A 7567-nucleotide genomic window follows, 5' to 3' on the forward strand; every position below is an offset into this window, starting at 1 on the left:
GCCGGCGTGCCGGGGCGGGGGGCGGGGGGGGGCCGGCCTGAGAGCTCGCCGAGCCGGGCGGCCGCTCCGCAGCCAGAGCGTCCTTCCAGGCGGTCGGTGCATTTCGCAGCGCAACCCCGCCTCGAGCCTCTGCCTTTCGTTTGGCTTCGACTAACCTTTTCGCCGTTTGTCTCAGTACAGAAGGAAAGGGAACGGGAGGGGGCTTTTGTTGTTTGGTTTGGTTTGGTTTTGGTTAAAGGGGCCTGCTCTGCTCGCCCCTTATGAAGAGCAGCTTCGGGGAGACTTTGCGCCCCTCCGCTGCCCGCTTGCGGCGGCCGAGATCTGCCGGGGGCGCTGGGGGGCGCCTCTCTTTCCACCCTCCCCGCCGGCCGGGCCAGGGGCCCCGCGCTGCCTGCCGGTCCCGCAGCGTGGACGCCCCGGCGGCGGGGGGCCTGCCTTCCTCTGCCGGGAAGCACGTCCAGGCTCGGTCAGGGCCTTCCTCCGGCTCTTTCAGGAGGAAAATCAATGTTCTGCAAACCACACCGAGAGTCTCCTGTTCTGGTGCGGGGTGCCTGGCTCCTGGCCACCCGGGGAAGGGGGAGTGCCGGGAGCAGCTGCTGCAGGTCCTCGACCCGGGGAGAGACCCCGGGGCCACGCACGCTGCACTCTGCACAGACAAGCCCCTGGGGCCATCTGCCTTCTGGTCCGTGTGGTAAGCCCCTGGCACCACACACGGTCCCCTCTACTCAGGAACTGCCGTGCCAGAATTGGGGGTAATCACTTTGCAAATGAGAACCCAATGTGTTTAATACCCTCAACTCCTTCCATAACATTTCTGGTGAAATCAGGCAAACCTGTGGCATTGCTTTCTCCTGTTTGCGCTGCTACCCTTCAGGTAGGAGTGTGCCTGTTACTAGCTCTGTGGGGAGAAGCAGTCCCGTACCCGGAGGTCTGAGAAAAGGTCAAGACCAGTGGTGTTGGTACAGTACATGGAGATTTGCAGGGGGGGCAGCAGCAGCTCCCGTTTCATCTCATCTGGGGCTCAAACTGCTCCGCAGTGCTCTCCAGAACAGGCAGTGCCAGGACAGCTCTGGGAGGGGAAGTGTGACCATCCTGTTCCCTGAAACAGGTCTCCCTCAGCCTTCCCAGACAGGCGTGCAGTGCAAGTCTGACAGAAGTGAGGGCTCCTGAGCAGGTGAGCTGCTGCCAGCACTGGAACTGTATTTGATATCTTCAGAGTTGGAATTGCAGCTGCATCATTATAAGTAGTTCTCTTCATCTGAGTTCTCTGGAAGTGGATTCTCTGCCATGAAAGGGGAGATACGCTGTTCTTCAAAGGTTTGCAGTATTTAACGAGTTACCCTCCTCGTTTGCCATAAGTGGGGGCCTAAGGAGAGTTTGTGAGCAAGTCCCTGAGGGGTCACAGAGAGATGCCTCTGTATAAACTACCTTGTTCTCTCTGAAAGCTCATCTCAGTGGTTTGGCTTGTGGATGCTTTTCCTGAGCTATTGATTTGGAGATGTCCAGACAAAATCCTCCACGCAGTTTTCAGCTTCCTGGGGCTGAACTTTATCCTGAAGTTTGTAAGTTGTGGGCAGAGCTTGTGGAAAGGGTTGTAAACAGGCACACACCACTGGATGGGGGAGAGACACATTGCAAGCCGAAAGCAACAAACCCAGCCTTGTACATAAGTACAAGTACAGATACAGCCTCTTCTTTCCCGAAGACGAGTGTATTTTCCATCAGAGGGCCAACAGCATAGAGGGAGACATTGCCTGAAAGACAGCTTTTTTTCAAAGAGCACTGTTAGATCCTTTGCTTGGACTCAAGAAATCTGCCTCAAGAACAAATGCAGAAACATGTTCCCTTTAGAATTATTGAAGGTCTGTTTTATTTGTACTGAACTTCATTTTTAAATTTTCAGTTTATTCTGGACATACACATACATCCTGCATGCATTAAATGCCTTTTGAGCAATGCCCATGCGGGATTTCACACTCCCACTTGTGTGGGAGGGATCAGAATCAAGCCATTAACATTCTCAGGGAGAGCAGGTGAAGTTACAAACAGTTATGTATGAGACATGTTGGCTCTGTGGAAAATGTGCCTGCACAGGATCCCTCGCCCCACAAAATCCACAGCACTGTGCAAGATAGGGCACGTGCAAAATCATTAGCAACTATTTGCACCGTTATAAAAACTACAGCCTTATTCTAGAACCTCTAGAATAGATGAGATGCAAGTGCATTCATTATCCCTGAACATCAGCCGTGGAGAGGATAATAATGTTAGCATTTAAGTGTAATGACAATATTTAGGCTTTTGCGTTAACACATCTTTGAATGGAAGAGTGGAAGATCCCACTTGGTGCTACTGTTAGTCTGTCAAAAACCAGTGTATTGGCTTACATTTTGATGGTTCCTTCCTATACCAAAGAGCTGCAGAGTTAATTTATTTCAACAAAAATTGGTAAGTGAAAATATTTTAAATTAAAGTTTCAAGACAGTCTGGTTGGGGAGTAAATTCTAATAAGTAGCAGAGGAATCTGGGTATTTTAAGAATATTTTTTCAACCACACGTTTTTGTATTTCTAATATTTTTTGCTAGAAGAGGAGATTAATATTAAGTTCAGTAAAAGGCATATGATTAGCATAAACACTTTATGAAAGCATTTATAAATCAGTGCTTTCCCATATCAAACATGAGACTAAGAAAGTATACTTTTCAGGAACATTAGAAAGATAGGAACTTGTCTAACTATTCTATTCTAACTGAATAGAAAGAATTCATAGGAATGAATACAGCAGAAAAGATGAAGTTAGGTGATGTTCAGGACTGGAATGTTGCTGCTATTCCCAATGCCTGCAAAAAGTGAGAAGTTTGATATGGCTTCTTTTCTACTTATGTATACTTTTAACCTAGATTTATTGTAGTCAAGTCCAGTTAATTTACATGGTGCAGATTCAGATTATTTCTATGGTAAACCTGGAGTGACAAAACACAGAAATCTTAAAGAGAAAGAGATAAAATTTGAATCCATTTCTTTTAAGATTTCTCAAGGAAGGAGTGGAGAGCTGTTATTGCAGACCTGTTTGCATGAGGTAATTTAGTCATTAATACAGATTAAGTTTTCCAGAATAGTTTCCCATATGCTTCTCTATCATGACTTTTTACTGATGCCACTGGATGCAGTAATAATTGCAACACAGTGACTTACTTCACAACAGAAGGTCCTCAGGATGAGGAATTAATTATTCTTTGCTGTGAATACCATTCACAGCCAACTTCTTTGTGTTGCTAGTCAAGTAAACAGGATTTCAGATTTGCCTCCTCCAAAGACATCCTCAGAAGCTCTTTATCCATCTTATACCTCAGTTTTCAAGTTTCTAAAATGAGATGTATACCTACTTAGTGCAGCATGGGAGGTTGCAATGCATGTGAGTGAGTGTGTTTGTGTGAGAGCAAGAGAATGGGGGGGTGTGTCACAGTAAATCCATAAAGAGATGTATTTATACCTCCTCTGTGATTAAAAAAAAAGTATGTATCACTTAAATGTTATTTAAGTCAGCGTTATGCTCAGGATGTTCATCTTTATTGTTGTTGCTAAGTTCACTTATACCATATTTATGCCAGGTTACTTTTATTTGGTAATACATAGAATTAAGCTAAATCAATCTGAGCATGATTTGGCCTGGTTTAAAAATGCTTGTGCTAACGTAACTGAAGTCTCCGATTCATGTCCACATGACAAAGCAGTTGTGGGGTTTTAACACATTACTGCCCCAGAGCTGTTTGCTCAGTTGATCTTCTGGAAATCACTACGCCTTTTTCTATGCTTTGGCCATCACAGTTCACATGCTGGTGGATTGGTGCAAACTCACCTTGGCTGATGGGGAGAAGTGTGAAACATAAACTACTGCATAAGCTGTGCTGCTTCCAAAGAAATGCAAAGTGAACCAGGTTCTCAGAGCACCAAATTGCTGTGTGTATATTCCACGTGCACAGAAGCCCAGAGCTTGAAAAGAGTCAGGGGAAGGGCCTAAGAATAAGAGGGAATTAAGCAATGTTAAAAACTTGTGAGCTTCTGTCATTTATCTCTTCTGGGGCTTCTGATTGAGACTTCTGGCCTTGGTGAGCTTTTTTTCTTTGTCTCCGTGAAGAATATTATGCATCTTTTCTATACAGGCCATAGGAAATAGTATAGCAGTGATTGCACCAAGCCTTCAGGATTTCCCCTTTGTACTAGACTCAGCTTATTCATTTCATGCATCATCATTCACAGCTTGCTGTGCTGATTTCAAAAATTCTATACATCTACTTGACACAAAGGGGAGAGACAGAACATAGTGGTGGACGTGCCTTAGGTGCATGTAACGACTGTTCTTGAATACCATTTGCAAGGGAAGAAATCTTGAAAGTCAATGGGAACTTTGCCCATTCAGAGTTCAGGATAAGGCACTTGGCATTGATTTCATTTTCATTGTACTGTGCTGCCTAGTCAGAAAAGCTTCTCTTCCACGAAGTTAAGAAAAGATATTGTAATCCAAATCATTCTTTTCTTTTTTTTTTCCCTCCTTTCTTTTTTTTTCCCTTTAAGATTCACTGGGCAGTTTTCTTTTTACAGACTGTAAACAGCAAATGTCATAGTAGGAATTCCTTTTAAAAAGTAAGTTACACTTTTATTATTGAGCAAAAAGTTCCTTTCTTTTAAACTTTAGTCTGTTAAACAGGTGAACATTTGTGAAACAGGTGTGAATTTTTTATGAGCATACCAGAGCTGGGATAGTAACTAAATTAATTGTTATGCCCCTAAAGTAAAAGGAAGTAAAGGAGCTGAATATACAAACTGTCAAACATACGCATCAAGGTAATTCTGTGTAGTTTTCCAGGCATTCAGCAGGTCCGCGTGGGTTGCTGCAGTAAGGATTAGCCCTGTCTGTGTTCTCTCAGGGAATGTCCTAAGAACAGCTGAAGTTTTTCTGGCTTGGCTGATCTTGTGCAGAGCATGCAATGTTATAACAGAAGGGTTTTTTAAACTATTCTCAAAGTAAGGAGACTAACTTCTTGAAAGTATTTTGCTTTCTTTTCCAATAACTCTTCTGCTCCTTCTCTCAATAGATTTCAGTCTGTACTTGTGTCAAAGGGGAATAATTCTAGCCAAAACCAAGATGTTTTAATTTGAAAGGCCTGTGTAAGCAGGTACTAATAAGTTTGGATTAATCATTAAAGGAAATAAGGATTCTTTTGTTGTTTTTTGTTTAGACAGCAGTAAACCAAAAAGATTATTTAAGAGTTTAGACTGTGGTGGCATTAAAAGATCTCCTGCTGGAGATTCTCGAGTAGGAAATACGATTGTTTTGGCCTCTAGCCTGTCCATCTGTGTGCTGGAGTTACTTTGTTATTTGGTGACTGACAGGCCAATTAATGATAGGAGGAGACTTGTGAGCTACATGGAGAAGTATGGCACTGCCAAAATCTGACAGGTCGTTTGGATTTCCTGTTACATGAAACTTCTCCCACAATCATTTTCTCTTCAATTATTCAAGAGAGGACTAGAATTTAGGCCAGCCTAAGCAGATTTCAATAGCACTGAACAAGGATTAGATGAGATTTTGCGGTCCTATGTCTGATTCCTGTGCTCTGGTTCTGCTTGGCTCCATCTCTCCTCGATCCTGCCAAGATTCAGAAACTGGATTTGAACATAGCCTCCACATCTAGGGGAGTACTGACCATGCGGTCCTACTCTTTTTCGGACAAATGCATTTTCACTGGGCTGTCAGAATGTCAGTTCAGGATACTGCTCTGATACACGCAATCTTGAGAAAGTTTATTTCTACTTACACTGTGGTTTCATCATGGGAAAATCCCTCTTTTCCTAACAGAACCACTGATCTCTAGTTTTCACTGAATTGTAGTTCCAAACAGCTTCACACCAGAAGCTTGTTGGTAGCCCCTAGCCAGTTGCTGACAAGATACGAAGATATTGCTGACATCATGATATTGCAAGAGTTGGGTGCTGAGCACCTCTGTACCTGGCTCAGTATAGGGCTTCAAGAGGAGGAAGGGGGACTAATGGAAAATACTGCCCAGGAGTGGTGCTGGGAAGGCACTGGCAGACATTTGGTGCTTGATCTGCTTCATCTTCAGTGCAAAGTAGGTAGATGAGTAGCAAATGTCCTTTTGTCTGTATTCCCTTACGGGCAAGCCAGGCTGGGTTGAAAACATTGCTAAGTGAAGCTGGAGTTTCTGTGTCTGGATGGAAGCCAGAAGAAGGACAACTTGATGCTGAAGTAAGGGTGTATTAACTTTCTCTGAAAGTGCTTTGTGGTTATAGCACTAGATTGTCTGCTTTGGTTTGTGACAAGGAAATAGGTGAATGTGGTCCTTGAATGAGAAGCAGTCCATAGGGTAACCTCCTTGGTGAGTGTCAAAACTGTGATGGCTGAGATTGTTACCAACCCATGAGAGAATTTCCTGAACAATTCCTAATAAGAACCACTGTCAGTTGTAGGTTTTAAGATTTCTACCTTGGCTTGCCCATAGAAGCACTGGGGAGAGAAGCAGCAAGTGGAACAGAGCTTCATCATCAGGGAGATAAAAAAGTCATAAGAAAATCAGGGTTATAAGCATAGGGCTAAGCAGCTCAGGTGGGAGGGAGAGGATTTGGGTTTACCTTGCCTACTTCATGAGAAACAAGAACGCTTCCAAAAGGGGAGCAGGTGACTTTAATAAATTGCATCACAAATTTTGTTGCAAAAATAACCCTTAAGCACTTTTTATTTTAACATGCTTTAGACTGCGAGCTTTTCAGAGGAATAGGACTTGTTTTCCCCAACTTCTAAAGCACTAGGAGTGATTTTGATGATCACCCTCATTCATATATCTCAGCAGGTTTAATCACCGTTTGCGCCTGTCTTAATTCCAGCTCCAAAGACTGGCAGCCCAAAGGGAAGTGTGGGAAAGCAAATAGTAACCCACAGCATGGGAGGTAAGTGAAAGCTGTGGCTCTGTGAAACGCATTGTTCCAGCTAAACTGAGACCCTTTCCTTTTCTTTGAAGCCTTATAAGGCAGTGTTCGTGATCTGCAGTGGTGCATGTGGAAGGGAGGACTAGAGACAGAGTGCCAATTTAAAAGTAGGCTTTTATGATTTAATCACAAATATCATTCTCTTGCTGCAGACATGAGAAGTACGCATATAGAAAATGGCATTGTGACAAATAGTACCAAGAGGGTTTTTTTCTGAGTCCATTTAGTGAAGGCTGGGCAGGGAGGTTAGATGTAAAAAAGGAGAATGATACAACTAATGAAGATGGAAGGGGAAGGCCCAAAGATAATGGGATGAAAGGAGTTTATCACCTTGAAACATGTATGTTTCACTTCCAAGGATTATTTAAAACTGTGAAGAAAACAATGCAATGTTATTTTGTATTTAAAATACATCTGTATTTTCTATATCTCATAGTTACTTTTTCAGTATGCACGTGACCAGAATCTAGCTTATCCTTACCTTGAAGTGTGAATACAACAGAAAAATCAGTTGTAACTAATGAATGAACAGAGACAATAGAGATCTACTGGCATTTGTCC

The sequence above is a fragment of the Aptenodytes forsteri genome, unplaced genomic scaffold (assembly GCF_000699145.1).
Source record: "Aptenodytes forsteri isolate BGI_AS27 unplaced genomic scaffold, ASM69914v1 Scaffold143, whole genome shotgun sequence".
NCBI lineage: Eukaryota > Metazoa > Chordata > Aves > Sphenisciformes > Spheniscidae > Aptenodytes > Aptenodytes forsteri.